We start from the raw sequence: 17,681 nt of genomic DNA on the forward strand, positions 1-17,681 counted from the left end.
GGCCGTAATCCTCCTCCTTTAGTGGCAAAACGCCTGTGGTATCTGGGGGTTTCGTCTGAATCTGGCTGTTTCTCTGGAACAGAGAATGATGCCACAACAATCTGTAAAAATTCATTGAGCACCTTCAATGTGCCCAACTGCTCCCTTTAACTACTTCAAACATTTTAACAGGTGGGAATAATCTTGGAACCAAAGCCTCCACTTCTCCTGATGCCTTTCAACCTGTCCTGGATGCAGCCCTTCGCACAGCAGGCTCACCCTCTGCAATCCCTACGGCCTCCTAGCCCGGTAGGGGCCAAAACAGCTAGAGCCAGGAGGCTGAGGTTCAAATGCCTTCAGAGTGGCCACCTTTCCTTTGATCAGCCTCCTATGACGTAGAGGAAAGGACATGGAGTTTTGGAGTCAGAGTAAACCTGTGTTTCGAGGCCCATCTGTAGCACATACTAGCTGCCAGGCTCAGAGTAGTGACAGCTAATTCATGACTGCTCTAAGGACTCGAAGAGATCATGCTGAGCAAGGACCAACGCACTGCCCAGCACAGAGTGTGTGCAATAAATATTAGCTGCTTTGTTCTCATCTCCACCTACATACAGCTGTCAATCAATCAACAAGTATTTGTTGGAAGCCAATTAAGTGCCCCCCACAATGGGATTTCAAAAGATACAGGTAAATAAACCAAGGTCACTGCCTTGGGGGGAGCTCCCAGGATGATGGAGAAGATGAGAAGGTCATTTCAACAGACTGAGAAACTGCTTCAATACAGAAAAACAGAGAAGTATTAATGTAGGGAGGCAATCTGGTCCTTCACTGGTTAGCGTCATCCTGCTTGGTACCACTCCTTACGTGATGGATGACCTTAGACCAATCACTTAACCCTTCTAAGCCTCCCGCTCCTTATTTGTAAAATGAGGAAAATAACATCTATCTCATAGGGCTATTGTAAGGATTAAATAAATTAAATTAAATATGCCCATGTTAGCTATGTAACCTCATGTGAAACATAGATAATTGACCTAACTCATAGTGATGCTATGAGAATTAAATTTAATACATGTAAGCCATTTAAAATAGGATTATGTAATTATTCACTATCAATGCCGTCTAGAATGTAAGTTCCCTGAAGGAAGGAGTTTGGTATGTTTTATGCACTGATGCATTCCACATAGAACAAGGCCTGGTACATACCACATAAATATTAGTTGATTGAATGAGTCATTAAGTGACACAGGAGAACCAGGCAGAGGGGCAGATTCCATTCCCAGAAGGCTTCCTAGAGGAGGTGACCCAGAAAGGTGAATAGGAGTTAGCTATGCTGAGAAGGTGGGAAGGGGATGCCTGCAGAGGAACTACCACAAGAGGGGTACCAACCACGAAAGAGCATGGTATGAATAGGAAACCTCAAGCAATCTAGCATTTGTAGAATAAAAAGTACAAATCAGGAAGAAGCAGGAACTGAAGGCTACCTCCCAGGTCTTCCACTGATAGTGGGACCAAATACACCCTGGAAACCATACCCAAGAAATATGTGAGCATTTGAAAAAGACAGCTTCTGTCAGACCCACCCAAGGTCACCAAGTCACAGGGCCTGATCCAGGAGAGCCCCAGAAATAGCATCTCCCATGAGTCCTCTGCCTCTGGGGCAAGTCCCATCACATGGGATCCTAACCCATCTGTCTGCAAGATTCCCAGCCCACTTGGAGAAGCAGGTGACCATGCCTATGCACTCTGACCCCATCAATCCCAGCAGGGCCTGGAGAAGCATTTACATCTTCAAAGGTCCTGGTAAATGTTAGCCAACAGCCTCCTCCCAACCCCAACCCTCATCCCTCCCGCTCTGAGCCATGAGGGGTCAGAGACCAGGGTCACACCTGGCCAGCCCTCGCCCAGGCCTGGATCAGCCCAGCATCTCTCCCACAAAGCCACTCTGCTCACTCCCCACTGCATCTCTTTCCCTCCCCACACACCTTTGGGCCCTGAGCTAGGAAAGGTGCATGCCAACAGAGAGGGGGCCCCTGCAAGGAAGGCCTAGGACACCTTCCAAGGCGCCTTTAGACAAAGGAGGGCTCAGGTTAGCTACCCTGGGAGGGTTCTGGATTAGAGGAGGGGGCAGGACAGGCCCCTCGACCAGTGTCAGCTCCAGTGACTGTGTATCACGCAGGTTTCAACGACCTCTCCCTGACCCCAGTAAGCCCCAGTTGTCCCTCTGACCTCCTCCAGGCAGGGAGGCCTGTTAACTTTTACCAGACTCCTTTGTCATGGAGCGCTAATAAGAACTTGGGAGGGAGGTTCATTCAAGTGTCAGAGGCTCAGCCCAGCTCTCCACAGCCTTATGCCTGCACCGGGCCCTGCAGCTCAGGTCAGAACACCAGCCCCTTCACCCCACCACAGGAGGTGCGAGAGACAGGGCTCTAGGCCCAGAGAAGGAAACGGGAGCCCAAGCCTTGGGGTTCTGCCTCCACACTGGCCACTGGCGTGGGTCCCACCTCAGATTTCAATTTCCCCTGCTGCTGGCTCTTGTATATTATGGCCTCAGCTCACAGACAAGAGCAAGCACTGACCTGGCCATCTTACACATGAGCATATAAGATTATTGCCAAAGAGTCGGGGTCTGGCCATGGCAGAGAGAGGCCTGGAACCCAGGGATCACAAGCTTTGTTGAGCTCTACGCTCCTTTGGGGACAGACACTGAGCCAGTGCTGACAAAATGGGCAGGCATGAAGGCCCTCAGCAATCAGGCTGAGCCTCCTTCCCCTCCCCTCCCATCCCTGCTCCAGCAAATTTCCCCACAGATCCTACATAAGGGGAACAAGCTGAGACAGCTTAGCAGAGGAAGGGTCAGAGGCGGGACTGTCCTCTCAGCTCTACAATAATGAGCTGTGAGGCTTGAGAAAGCCGTTTATCCTTTCTGTGCCTCTGTTACCCCAGTTGTAAAACAGAGCAGGGAGGAGGTCTCTAGGATCCCTTCTAGTTCTACATTCTCTCCTTCAAACTCTTCTCTACCTCCAGTTTCTTCCACCTCCCCCCACCCCAATCCTCCTCAAAAGCTGGCTAGATTCATCAGGTTTTACCATAGACTTTATAGCCAGAGGGGTTCGTCTAGCTTAATCCTTTTGTTTAAAAAATAAGATAGCTGGAATCCAGACAGATGAATTAGCAGAGTGACCTTGAGCAAGATCCTAAAGGCAGAATCGGGCCTGCAATTCAGGTCCCCAGTACTTTGTTCTTCATCCTGCACCAGCTCTCGGCTCCAAATCCCCCTGGGAATCCTACTTCCACAGAGGGAAGGGACCAAATTCAAGGCCTACCTACCCACAGCCTCCCACTGCCCTACATTCTTACTGCGCCCGATGACCACCATGCTCTGTAGTCAGACTCACTTTCTGGCCCCAGCAAATCCCAGGATCAAGCTCACCCCAGGCCTTGTGCATAAACCTCCATGTCCCACATCTCAACCAGTCCACCCTCTCCCCAAAGCTTCCTGCCCACACAGCGCTGCCCTCGCTCCCTCACTTCCCACAGGCCATGTGTCAAAGTTCTGCCTGCTTAGTCCGTTCCTCAGCCCCTCGTGAAAGCATCACCTCTCCCTGCCTTCTCCACACAGCCTGGAGTTGAATCCTGGCTCTACCACTCACCAGCGGATGGGCAAGTTACTTCACCTCTCCATGCCTCAGTTTCTTCATACAAAAAGTGGGGCTAATAGGAGTTCCTACCTCAGCCAGTCATTGACAGAATTCCCTCTAATGTATGCACATAGTTAAAACAGTGCCTGGCATATGATATACATATGTATTCACTGCTTTTAATGTTCCATGTACATATTTTTCCCAACTTAAGTTCCTCTGAATAAAAATATGATAATGTGTTTCTTGGTAACTTCTAGAACTTTGGTGATGTGGGTCAAGGAGGCATTCAAAACTGGATGGATAGATATATAATAAACCTAGTCTTGGGGTGACTCAACATTGGGCTGAACTAACTTGTCACCAGAATGCTGCTCATGAGCACAGCGCCAGGACCCAGGAACAGCACACTTTCTCCCACCAGAGTATTCCTCAAATCATGAAGATTCCACTTAAAATTCTAAATGCCCTTCCCATCTCCTGCCACCAGCAGAGTCCCTTAAATTCTATTGGTTCACCCACTCTGCTTGGTGCCCAACCCAGCCCCCTCCTGCTCACCCCTACAGACAAAAGGCCTGCAGGTGATTGATGGTGACAGTGACCTGCCACTGACCCTTCCGACCTGGGCCTGCTGCTGCCCATGAGGCACTCAGCAGCCACCACAGCTGTTTGAAATGCCGACTCCCCACCTGATGGGGCTGCTGGTTTTCTTCCCCTTGTGAAGTGGAATCTTTGATGTAGACACTACTGGGTTCTCTCCAAATGTCTGGACCCTAGAAAAACTGCCTACAATAGCCTGCCCACCAGACTGCCTTTGTGGGTTCAGGCAGGGACGAGAAACAGACCAGGGTTCAAATCCTGGCTCTGCCACTTTCAAGCTTTGTTCTCTTTCGGACTCTGAATCTCAGATTCCTTATTGTGATGAAGGAAGATAAGACATGTCCCAGGAGTCACCGAGAAGAGTACATTAGATAACAGAAAACTTTGGCACAATGCTAGCACACTGTACTTACTCAACAAATGGTAGACACGGCGAGGAGAAGGATTATAACAAGGTGACGGCCGAGGGTTGTACATGAGGACCAACTTTGACTCTGTTCTGTCCTCCTCCTTCCTCTTTTAATAAATTCCTTGAACTCCCTCCCCAGAATGGTGACATCCCGAGCATCTCCGTTTCCTTACACACACACACACACACACACACACACGCACGCACGCACGCACGCACTACATCCTATCCACAGCTTTTTATTTCACTTTCTCCCTGCCCAGAACTCCTCTAGCTGCTGTTTGGGACAGACACCCAACCTCGTGGAGCACCTCCTTGCTCCTTCATCATTGCTCATTCGGGTATTTGCTGAGTGGGCTCATGTCCTGTACAGCTGATCTGCCAAGACTTGCTGTCCATGTATATATATAAAAAAAAAATCTGTTTCCACTAAACCACTGAACATTTCACATATCATCATTTTAAAACCATTTATTTACTTTTGTTTACTCATTTTCTTTAGTTCATAGTCCTCAAAAAACAGTTGGTTGGAGTGACTTCTTGTAACCAAATTTGGGTGCCCAACAGAAAGTTATCACACTGCCTGTACTCTGAGATTACGCTGTGGCTCGGGCCGACCAGCATTTTGAAACACACAGCAAACCAAAAAGAAGGCTCAGCTGGGCCTCTGCGATTTTACACGGATTTCAGTGCAGGGTGAACCCATGGAGAGCAGCTATCCAGGGAGGTGATCGTGTAGAGGTCTGAAGCTGATGAAACCATAGTGCCAAGGAAGGCCACGGGGTGCCCATGCAGGGGGAGCTGAAGAAAGAGAATCAGAAATGCACCAGCAGACACTCCCCTGAGGTTACTCACAGGGTGTGAAACTTGAAGGGGTTTGCATTTGACAGAAAAGGAAGTTAGGCTTACCTCAGAGTTCCAGCTCCACATGCCACACTTTCTCCACCAACTTTCTCTTTCTAGATCTCTCTCTCTCTTTCTCTCTCTCTCTCCCTCTCTCCCTCTCTCCCTCTCTCTCTCTCTGAGCTTCACTCATGTGGACTTTGAGGACATCTAAAAACAGACTTCCTAGACTCTTAATTGTAAAGGAATGTGGTAGGGCATGTGAAAGCCCAGGGAAAAAAGAAAACTGTAAGGCAGGACTAAGATAACGCTGTTTAAAAAATGTCAGTAAACACCTCTGAAAAACAGCCTACCCTGGAAAGGCAATGGTGAAGGAGGAGATTTTTTCCAGGCCTCCATTCCAGGAAGCTCATGGGACACTGAGATTTCCCTGAAAGAACCCCATCCTTGTGAACGCGGCTCCTCCCTCTGCTCTTACATCCCAGGGTATTCAGAGCAGCGGGCGCTGGGGGCGGGACTGGCGAGAGGGATGCCTTGGGGGTGAAGAGTTGTAACAGCTGAAATATATAGAGACAAGCATCAGAAGGACTCATCTATTCCCCCTTGAGCAAAATAAACTGAGGGAGAAGGAAGAAAGGAGATAGGGGGAGCTTTCCAAGTCGACTGAGTCGCTGAGTTAAATTACAGGGGCCTGGGAGGGGTGATTAACAGCCCTCATGGTTTTCTGCTTCACAGCCATTACTCACCCCAAACCTGGGGCTTCTCGGTTACATAGCCCAGCGCAGGCCGACCATTTTTTCCATTGACTGAAAACACATTCTGACTGAAAACAAACTTTGGATCCCCGAGGCTTGGCAGGCCCTGGGTCCTTCTCCATATTTAATCAACGGGAAGCTAAACACTTTCAATCTGTGATGGCTCATTTGGACGGGGTCTCAGGGCTTTTGCTTGGTGCCAGATATAATAACTCTCCTCTCTCTTTTCTAAGGCCTATTTTATAATTTTGCTGTTTTTCAATGTCAAGCCCATCTTTTGAAGAATTTTTATTGGATTTCCTGCTAGACTTCAACGAGGATTTTTCTTGCTTTGGCAGAAATATCAAGCAGAACAGGGGAAAAACTCAATCATCATCTTGGAAAGTCGAGATGGTGTGTTGGGAGGGGAGGGGGAGTCCTTTGTCTGTTTGCACACAAATAGGTTTCTAGAAGGCTAGAGGCCCAGTTGCCAGCTTTGGGGGGCCCTCTGACTTCTGATTCATGGTGTAAAACTTGACAGGCATGGATGTCGGAAGAGAGGGAGGGTTGGGACAGGATAAGGGGAAGAAGACATGAGTGTGCACGAGAGGCTAAGAGTGGATGGGTAGGTTTCTAGGTGATGTCTGGGGCACAAGGCCTGGTACTGCCTTACGTGTCTATTCACACCCGTTCACAAGAGCTGCTGGGACCCTGAGGAACAGGGAGACAGTGCCCCCTCAAGGGGCAGCAGGCAAACTCTTAACCAACAGCAGGACCCCTCAAAACTGCTAAACCCCCATGAATGGGCAGGAAGGCCCCAACTGAGAGACTCCTGTTTACCAGCCTTAACCATCATCTCTGCCCCTGCTCCAGCCAATGTTCAGTTCTTTAGTTTTTCTTCCCAGAGATTATCCCCCAGAGCAAGCTGCTTGCCAGTGAGTGACAGCTTTTGTTTGCTCACGTTTTCCTCTCTTCCCAGAATCAACTTTCAGAATATACCAGGATGATCCCTCTTACTCCTGAACTTTCTTTTAATGTCTTTTTTTTTTTTTTTTTTTTTTTTTTTGGTGAGGGTGGAGGGGTCTCTACAGAGTACTATCCAGAGACAAAAAGTGGTTCTTTGTCCAATAGTAAAAGAGAAGGCGAAAGAGCTCTTTCATATTCTTTTTTTGTGTTTTGTTTTTCCGTTTTACTTTTTGACTTTGTGCGTTGAGATGTTAAGTAACCGCACTTCACACATCCTGGGCCACTTCACACCTACCACTATTAGCTTCACAATTTATAGAACATTTTCATGTGTCTCATCTTTTTATTCCCACAAAAACCCTTCAAGATAGAGCAGGTATTGCAATCGCCATTTTAGAGGTGAGCAAACAAGACACGCAGGCAACGGGACTTGCCCAATTCTTGTGGGTAGTAAGTGGCCAGATCAAAGTATGAACCAAACTGAGCACTTTTTTCTACTTCACCACAAAATGTGTATGCTACAGGGAGGCTCCTAGCACCCTTTAATGAGACATCTCCCTATGCTGGGTGGAGCTCCCCAGTGTAAATTCCTGCAACAGAATACATTGAAAGTTGGAACCTCATGGCAATTTTTACCATATCCACAAATTGTTGAACAATTTCTCTTTGGGCCAGACTACAAGACCAGACTTCCAGGGCACCTAAGCCACTCCTCATTCTTTCAATTTCCAATAAGAAAAAGGACAAAAAAGAAAAAATAATGTAAACAAAAGCACTTATGGAATACCCACTCAAGGCCAAGCACTGGGCTAGAACACTGAGGGAGTCAATAGGAGGAAAAGACACTGTCCCTTCTTTTGAGGACTGGACAGTACAGATGAGGAGATAAGACAGACATAGCATCCTAGACTGTTATAACTGCAAAGGACCCTAGAGGTCATCCATGTAAACCCCTCATTTACCAGTGAGGAGATAGGACAGTTTAGAGAAACGGAGACTCCATGGAGGTAATATGAAACAGTATTCAATTACATGCTAAAGGGGACTGGAGGCGGGTCAGAGAAAGCAAAGTGCTCAGGGACATGTTCTAGCAGAACAAAACTTGATCTCAACCTTGAAATGTATGTAGAACTAGATGGGTAAACAGAAATACAAGAGCCACAAAAAAGCAAAATGGAGAAGGCAAACCTGTGGCCGGTGTATTCTTGGGAACATAAGGGGCCAGAGTTTAGAAATGGGGAGAAGGGGAAGGAACCAAGGCTGAAAACTTGGCTGGAGCCAGGTTATAGAGGATTGCAAGCAATCAGGAGAACATGTATGTTAAGCCAGTGAGAAGTCACACAAAGGTCAAGGTTTAGGCCCTTGCTGACCAGTGGAGCCCTGGTCCTATAATTTTCTCAATTCCATACCCACACCTAACAACCCCACAGATGGCTGGGGGCAGACAGAGATACCAATTGTGTTATACTTTGAGTCTGGAGAGAATGGAGACTGGTGCAGAGCTCACCTGAGGTCCCCACTCTCAGCCCCTCGTCCATAGGTCCCAGGCAAGGACTGGTATGCATAGGCTGAAAAAGCAACGAATGAAGAAGCAAAGGAGGGGGAGACTATCTCAGGGTAGTAAGAGCTCACATCTAAGGATGGGAAATTAGAGAGAAAACGTCTCTCCCGAGGACATCAGAGAAACTCCAAGAAAACTGGCATCTGGAGCAGAATTTTCTTCAGCCCTTGGGGATCCTAAGGAAATGAAAGCTGGGAAGGGGACCTCCCCTGAGTCCCTGTCCTCCTGCTGCACCCCTGTGGCTTGAGCCTCTCCATCAACCTTTGCGCCTTTTGACATTCCAAAGTGTGTCTCACTTTAGCCTAAAAACAAGAACGCCAGCCCTCTTCCTTCTTAAAAGAGACCGAGATGAGGACAAGTCAGAAGGTCAAGGCCCTCAGAGCTTCAGGGGAAGGGCCACCGTTGCTGTTGCAGCTAAAACGAATAATGGCCACAATAATGTCATTGTTACAATGCTTCCAAAAGCAAAGCCTATCTGCCCTCATGAACAGCCCTTTGTTCTTCCAGCAGCTCCCACCTGAAGGGGAAGCAAATCCTCCTGAAGGCTCCATCAGCATCCAACCTTCCATCTTCCCCTCCTGAAGAAATACCCACACTACTCCAAACATCGAAGCCCCAGGTTCCTGAAGCCCAAAAATCTCCTCCTGACTGACTTCCCTCTGAGAAGAGGAACCAGCCCCATCTACCCTAATTTCACACTCAAGGGCACCAACAATGAAGCTTGCCCTCCCAACTGGACAGCTAGCCTTGCGTGGGGAGACCTTCTTCCATCCCTCATCAGCTCTGATCTATTGTGGGAAATTCAAATTCTACAATCAAGGCCTCACCCTTAATTAGGAACAATCAATTCCTCTACGTTTTCCTCAGGCCAGGCCATTCCCAACGTGATCCCCAATGGCCCCAAAACACTCACACCACGCCTCAGAAAGGCGGCATTCCAGTAAGTTTGTACCTTGCCCCAGTCTGAAAGGCAGAGTGCTGGGGACCCTTACCTCTCTCCACCTGTCCCACTCTGACCTGCTGTCCCATTCACCTCAAAGTTGTCACCAACCTCCCAGAGCTGCTCCCTTCCCTTCTGTCTTTCTTTGGTCCTTCCCCTGGCCCTTATCTTCACACCCCTGCTTTGCTGTTTGAGGTTAAGAAACATCTATGGTGTTCCATAAATTACTTGGCAAGAGTGGATGACAAAAACAAAATGTAATTCAGATTAAAGTCGTCCTCCAGCTGAAATGATAGTTTATTAAATAAATGGTGAAGCTGCCAATCAACCTGGCTGGCAACTGGGTCCCTTATATTAATCTTTCTTGGGGTGATTTAGGACCCACCTGGGCGCTCTGCGAAGATTCTCCCATCATTTCCTTCCCATCTCTCTGGATCAGGCTGCTGGGCTTGGCGCAGTTGACAAATTCCCCAAGTAATCCCTCAAAAGATTGGAGAAATGCTCTGAACGCTCCATTAAATTTATTTTCCATGCTTTAAGAGACCCAAAACTATGTCCAATAAATAAGTGTTCCCTGTGATTTACTGAAATGCTCCTCTGATTTAAAGTTATAGGGGGAAAAATATGGAGCCCCTGGGAGCCCAGGACCAGCCTTGCAAGTGAGACCAGATGTGAGATTTCTGCCCAGGGAGGGCGGAGGAGGGGAAAAACAGCCCAACTGGTGGAGGTTTGCAAGTGACAATGTCTGAACCCCGGTTCTCGGCTTTAACATAAAAGGTCCCCAGTTGAGCATTCTTTCTCACAAAATTTATTGTGGTTGTAGTTAGAGGGGGAACCATCAAAAGAGTAATTCTGGCCCTTGTTTTGCAGAGCTCTTTTGATAAATATGATACTTAGAAATATGCCTCCCACTAGACAGAAAAGCCATATAGTTAAAATGAAGTAATCTGTCAGTAAACTCGCTAGAATCAAAGCCAAAATGAAACCTGTAAGAGGAGAAGGGAGAGAACTCCACTTAGAAACGCTTGAGTCAAGCAGGGGAGAAGGTGGAGATTAAGAATTGTCCTTTATTCAGATATTTTTATCTACAGAGTTAAAAGTGGAGATTTATTTTTAAAGGGGGCTATTTATGTTCCAATCTCCAACAGATGGGCCTGTATTCCTGCCTGTCTCATGCAGCCCAGGCTCAGCAAAAACAGCTTCTCTTGTGAGCTGAAACTTACCCAAATGAAGGAGGAATCAAAACTTTTGGAAGCAAATGTCACCTTTGGAGCCACTTGGTAAATATTGGATCTGTTTACTACAGAGGCCCAGATGTGCCAACAAGCAAATAGGAAGGAGGGGAAACAGACAATGTTAAGACTATATAGTGTGTGTGAGTGTGTGTGTGCTGATTCCCAAAGAGACAGAAAACTTAGGCTAAGCAATTTCCCAGTGGGGAAGTGACATCATCAATGGGTTGTCCCAAAGAGTCTTATCTTTAGAATCCAACTCTCTAAGGGTCCCCCTCTACCTGATAAATCACCCATTTCAAAAATGCCTTTTTCAAGGTTCGTGATGAAAAATACTTAGGGTAATTGCTCTGGTGAAATTACCCCAGAGTGTGCCTTACTCTTCTTTACTCTGTTGTACCTGCACCAAAAGAAACCCAACTCAGTGGCTCCATCGGTTCCTGCAGGAGCTGCGTTGGAAACACAGGGTCCCCCAAGCCTTCCAGAATGGCCAGGCCGCGGCAGAAAGAAGCTCTCCTCCTCCCTGAGCAACAGGTGCTGGACTGGGCAGCTTCCCCAAGGCTTCATCCTAGGAAAAGCCCCCTTTTGTTGAGTCTGCCTCCCAGGGACTCCCCTATTCCTATTCCCAGAACAATGCCCGGAGCATCCAGTCTAGACAATAGGAAGTCCTCACCATTCCTATGCCAGCATGGGAGGCAGGAAGACCTACCTGCCTTCATTCCTACCTGCCCTTCACTCTGCGTTCCGCATTTACCCCAACCGGGGCACAAAAAGATTAAGACCCATATATAGCCTCAGATAAATTACACTATTCCAATTCTCCCATTCCTTCCACTAGGGTTTGTACTACAGTGAAATGTGCCTAAAATAAACCTGGGAAAGGAGAGGCGTGAGGAGCAGTGTCATGGAAGGGACCTATGACATCAAATAACCCCAGATCTGCTCCTGGCTCTGCCATTAGGCATCCGTGTGACCTGAGAACAGTGGCTTTGCCTCCTAAATCTCTGTTTTCTTTATCTCTGTGGTGAAGGGTTGAACCAAATGACCTACTGGCCTAAAACTCCCAGAGGCAGCTCCCTTTCTCATGGCCCAAAAGCCTCCCTCTCTCCATGGCACCCGTGCTGGTCTGGACAGAGCCGGAGGGTGTGGAGTTTGAGCAGCACCTGTGTTTACACTGTACAATCTGCAGTTTACTGTAATAAAATCATTTAATACAGTCATAATTTTTTTGGCAGGAGGTTGTGTTTATGGTGAGCAAGACGGAGAGGGAATGATTGACTACAACTGAATGAAATGATAAATCAGAAACAAAAGCGGGAGGACTCGAAGAGCACAAAGCCACAGGCAAATCCAATTTAAGTCTCAAGTTCTGTGCCTTTGTGGGAACAATTCTGTCTGATGATGAGCCAGCCTTGGAGGTGGGGGCCTAGGGCAGGGGGTGGGTGAGATGGAGGCACAGACTCCAAAAGCTCATCTCAACAGGGTTTATCCTCTTAGGGTAGAAAAATAAGGAAATGGCTTTATAAGAATTCGTTTTATAAGAACGGGTTTCCTTGGGCCTCCATCTTCAAACGGGATTTGAGGGTGGACCTGGGAATCCAGGAGTGTGTGCATGTGTGTACATGCATGCTGGTGTATATGCATGTGTGGCTAGGTGGAGTAATTTAGCAAGACCTTAGAAGGACTTCCCAGAATCAAAACTATCCCTCACATACAGCATCTAAAACTCCACCACTAGCAAGATGACTTAAGATCACAAACACTTCTGATCTTGCAGACATTGCCCTTCAACGCCTGAGAGCCAGCTCCATGCTAGGACGGTGCCAGGACAGAAAGGTTACAAAGGATGTTCATTCATCAAGTGCTGACGGATTGCCTGCTCTGGTCCAAGCACTGTCCTAGGCCCCGGGGACAGAGCAGTGAAAAAGAATCCCTGACCCCATGGAGCTTCTATTCCCGTGGCATTTACATCCTCATGAATGAACACCATGTTGGCCCCCAAAGAAGACACAAAGGGAAGCAGTTTTCTGCAGTGTGATAAACGCTTTCATCCAAGTGTGTACACGGGTGCAGGAACACTGAGAAGGTGACGTCTAAGCTGGATCTCCTAGGAGAAAAGCCATCCTTTCACAACCAGGAGATAACAGTGCTCCAGGCAGGGTCACTGTCTTGGCAAAGAGTAGAGTTGTGGAAGGGCCTGCTAAAGTGGGAAGGGAGAGAATTTAACCTCCTAAGAAGGGCTGGGTATTAATCCTATTGTGTGGTTAACAGCTTGTGACTTAGGTAGTCATTTAACCACTGTCTGAGAAGAACAGTCAGAGGTCGGTGCCTGGAAGTGCACCCTGTGATAATTGTGCCTACCTTGCTTCTGATGATTAAGTGACACCAGCTGGCCTCTGTTATCTGGGAACCCTATCATCCCCATTTGCTATAAGAGACTGAAATTCTGTAGCAGAATCTCCTACAGTCAGCCCTAGCCCACAGAGGACAGCCAGCACTGAGCTTCTCAACTCTGGTGATAAGGATATGGTCCTTATCATGTTCATAAACGGGGGTTGGGTTGGAGGGGGTCCTTTGACCCTCTTAGAGAATAGTCACTGGTGGGTTTTCCAGTCCTACACACTGGATCTGCTCTAGCATGCCCACTCCTTTAAGCCTTTCAATCCGTTCTTCCACTGTCTACCATGGCAGTTCTGGAATGTCTGCTTCACTGAGAACAGGACTTCATTTTCTCCAAGCTTCCAAGAGTCGCCTTAGCAGTACACTAGCACATGACAAGGGCCCTGGAAGACAGTGCTAGCATACTTTAAATACACTATTTCAATTAAACTTCACAACAACTCTATAAAGAAAGCATTACCTTTTGGAGGCAGAGAAAACTAAGGCTCAGAGTGGTAAATAACTTGTCCAAGGTAGCACAGCTGGTAAGCGGGAAAGCCTACATTTAAGCGCAGGTCTGACTTACTCTGAAGCCCACGCTCTGTCTTCAGGCAAAATCCCCTAATCACGTACCCTCTGCAAACATAACTACCACTACGTTGATCTTCTCCCCCTGCCTGAGCTCCCAGAAGGCCACACTGGGCCACCTGTGATGCACTGCTGTCCACAGCAACTAAGATGCCATTTTCAGTTTCTCCTTTGCTTTAAAGGCGAAATGAAGTTATCCAATTATATTTTGTTATCCAATTATATTTTCACTAAGAAAAGGCTAAGGGCTCCACAAAAGCCAAAAATAGCCACTGCGGTAATTGAAGCATAATATCCACCATTTTCTAATATTACAAAAACCAGAACGCTGAAGTACTCAGAACTGAAGGAGTCCTCACTCTGTAGTCTACAATAGTTTTCCAGATAACAGAGGGGTTGGTATAAGAATCATAACTGTTTATTAAGCGTTCTACAATTTCCACACATACTTTCCAACATCCTTAAATAGGGGTGATAAATTTTAGAGTATTAATTAATGTTTATTTTACAATAATGACTCCCAGGATTCCTGAGCTCAATTATCCCAGGCTGTTGTGTTTTTGGAGGGTCTGTGCCAGTTTTTTTTTTATTGTTTTTCTCTGTATCCTCCCTTGATGTTGGTCATCTCTCACTGCTGCCAGTGTGATCTGTCTATATCATCCTTTACTTTGCTGTTGCTATATAGCGCAGGCTTGGAAACAAAACAACCAGGCTTGCTGAAATTGGGTGTTAATTAATACTAACTATACTGTAAGAGGGGGTCTGAAGGGCATTTCCTTGAGAAGTCCATGAAACTCTAGAGCGTTTATTCATTCCACAATAATTTATCAAGCACTTACTACGGGCTAGTATGTGCTGGGAATACAGCAGGATGCAAAATAAGCAAAAATCCCTTCCTTGGGGAAGTTTACATCCTACGAGCACAAAAGAAAATTGGTGGCATCTATTCTCAATTGTCAAAGGCCAGTCTTGCCCACCAGCTAGCTCCTCACTGGGTTGTACATGAGTGGGATTGATAGACGGCTGAGTTCCCTACACATGAGTTCCCTTTGTTCGATTGGCAGTGAGTATACAAGTTCCATAGTAGCACAAAGCTAAGAGAGAATTGTTAGTTCTATTAGTCCGACACACTGTGGAGTAAATGGGCTTTTGTGGGCTGGTCTGGGAACCTAGCCACCATCCATACTTCTGTTTCTATAAGAAAATTTATTCCAAGTTCCAGACAACTGACTTTCAAATGAACTTTTGCAACAGAATTCAGTTGTAAGTTTAGGACCGCCTGTATTTCTCTATAAATGCTCCAAATCACCAGGCCCTACTTGACCTCAGAGTTCTAAATGGGAATATCTGGATACTGCCCAGCACCCCCATTAACTAGCTTAGATGCCACTGGCAAGTCATTGGATCTGAACTTCAGTTCAGACACTTCTATATTGGGTTTCACAAAGATTTTATTAAACAGACAGGGGTTCTGCTGCTATGAAAAAGAGTTTAGAAAGCACTATTTAAAGCAACCAATAAATAGTTCTCCAAAGAATGAATAAATAAGTGAATGAAACGAGAGAATGAGAAAACTTCACTTACATTCCTAATACACCTTGAGTGGCGTCCAAAAATGAAGAATATTTCATTAAGAATTGTTTTCTCTCTTACCCCTTTCCAAGGCGACTTCTGACCCAAAGTCCAAACATTTGTGAAAGAAATAGAATGATTTTCCTCACTCCTGGGGATCTCAACTGAGAATCTGGGCTCCAGCAGGACACAAAAGAGAGAGTTGTTTATGCAAGTCAAGCTGATGAGTTATTAGGGCTACGAATAGTGGGAAATCGCCAAGCAGCATGCACTTGTTCGGTCAGGAGGAAGAAAATGTGGTACTTGAGTTGAAAATCAAACCAAGAACTAGCTTCACAAATACCCATGCACCTCCTCCCCAGGGCTGGGGCCAGTGTTATTCTAGACCTGCCTTCCCCTGACTGCCAGGGAGGGCAGTGCTGGGCAGGGCAACCCTTGTTGGGAGGTGGCTCGCCTGTGTATTTCTAGGACAGGCTGCTGTGAAAGCCCCCAACCTTGGATCCCAAGGTTCCATTCTGCCTGGGATGGTCTTTCTCCCAGCTCCCTCTTCTTCAGGCCTCCCACCCCTCACCCCTCACCGCTCCTCTGTGAAGAAGGATGACTTCAGAGAAAGGCAGGCCTGCCAGGATCTTTCTTCGTGTAGACAACATTAATGGGAAACTCAGAGAAGAAAGTCCAAGAGACCTGGGGAGCTGTCACCACATGCACGAGGAGGGAAGATTTATGTGGAGGGCCAGGATGTGGACATACCAATGAATTATCCTTTTGTGCCAAGGTAAATTGGACGGGGGAAACAAATGTGTGTCAAGGAGGCAGAGAGCCTGGGCTTGGCTGAGTCCTCACAGCACCTGGGAAAGAGGTCCTCCCTTACATTCTCGTAACTGCAAAACTACCCAGAGTCAGTGTTTCTCTCAGGCTCTCCTGCATAAGCAAAACTAACATGTGTTGAGCATTTTGTAAGTCCAGCATCTTACGTGCCCTAAGTCATTTACCTCCAAAACCCTACGAGGTCAGTACTGTGACTCTCCTCACTTTAAAGGTGAGTAAACTGAGGCACAAAGAGGTTACGTCACTTGTCCAAAGTCACACAGCAAGGTAGCTAAGCAAAGACATGAACCGAAACAACCTGACTCCAGAGTATGCACTATCCCCTGCCAAACCATGCTGCACGGCACCACAGAAAGCCTGTGGGAAACCTGAAGTGAGGGACGGTGGCACATCCTCTCTCTCCTAGAATAAGACACTTCCAAGACCCCCACCTTACACTTGCCAGCCTCCAAGGGCAAAGAAACATGCTCTGCTTGGTCACAGAAGAGAAACTCAATACCCTCTATAGGTATTAACACCAGAGCAAATGGAGACACAGCAGTCTGAGTAATTTGCAGTCTTACCTTCTCAGCAGCCTTTAAGAACAGAACAGAAACAGGAATCCAAGTGTTCTGGATGTTTGTTCTTGAACTTTTCAGGCATAACCCTGTAAAATCGTGCTGTATTTCCCTCCATCCTTTTCTATGCATCTATAAATATACCCATCAGTTCATAGAGGTATGTGTTTATAGTCTGCCTGATTCACTTAACATTATACCACAACTATCTTTCCTTCTTTCTGAGAGGAAATCAAGAGTAGTAGTTAAGCCCACAAACTGGACCATCGGAAAGCTTAGGTTAAAATCTTGTTTCTAGCACCCTGGGACCTATCCATTCTCTGGACTTTAGCATTTTGATTGGTATCATAGCATATTAAAAAAAAAAAGGAAAAAAAAACCTTCTTTGAAAATTGATGAATAAGGGGGAGAATCAAATATTTACATGGCCTTTCCTGCATGAACTCTATGTCAAGCTAACCCAATAGTTGAGTAAAAGCACTTCTTTCTGGAAGAATTCTACCTAATAAGGACAGAAGAAATGACAAAATTTGAAAACTCACCAACAGAGGACACCCCTGACATCAGATTTTTCTCACACTTCAATCTCTTTGATGCCCTCTTCTACCACCAGTGGGAGGAAAGTCTCTGCTTCTAGAGGGCCGACAGGATTGGGTTAGGCCCACTTGGATAATCTCCCAATTTTAAGATCATCAGATTAATAGCCTGAATTACATCTGCACAATCTCTTTTGTCATGTCCCATGACATGGTCCAGAGAGTAACAGCAGGCACGAAGGCCATGAAGGCTGCGTTAGAATTCTGCCTACCCCACCCTCCCCCCTAGAAGTGTGTCCTGCCCTTCCTGCATGAT

At 46.7% G+C, this 17,681-nt stretch overlaps 1 long non-coding RNA gene across 4 annotated transcripts in view; it reads right to left on the reverse strand.

The window, feature by feature from the left end:
* Window positions 1–17,681, reverse strand: part of LOC109456088 (uncharacterized) — a 139,791-nt gene that overhangs the window by 24,350 nt on the left and 97,760 nt on the right. The window contains exon 1 of one of the 4 annotated variants that reach the window (XR_012495519.2): window positions 15,526–15,716. The exons of 1 other annotated variant lie outside the window; for it this stretch is intronic. This is a non-coding gene — a long non-coding RNA (uncharacterized LOC109456088). Of the gene's footprint in view, window positions 1–5,538; window positions 5,872–10,058; window positions 10,183–15,525; window positions 15,717–17,681 lie in introns of those variants that run through there. 2 more of the 4 variants (XR_016019476.1, XR_012495522.2) reach the window with 2 other exon arrangements.

Source organism: Rhinolophus sinicus, chromosome 16 (assembly GCF_057876585.1).
Source record: "Rhinolophus sinicus isolate RSI-liver-muscle chromosome 16, RSI-T2T, whole genome shotgun sequence".
Taxonomy (NCBI): Eukaryota; Metazoa; Chordata; class Mammalia; order Chiroptera; family Rhinolophidae; genus Rhinolophus; species Rhinolophus sinicus.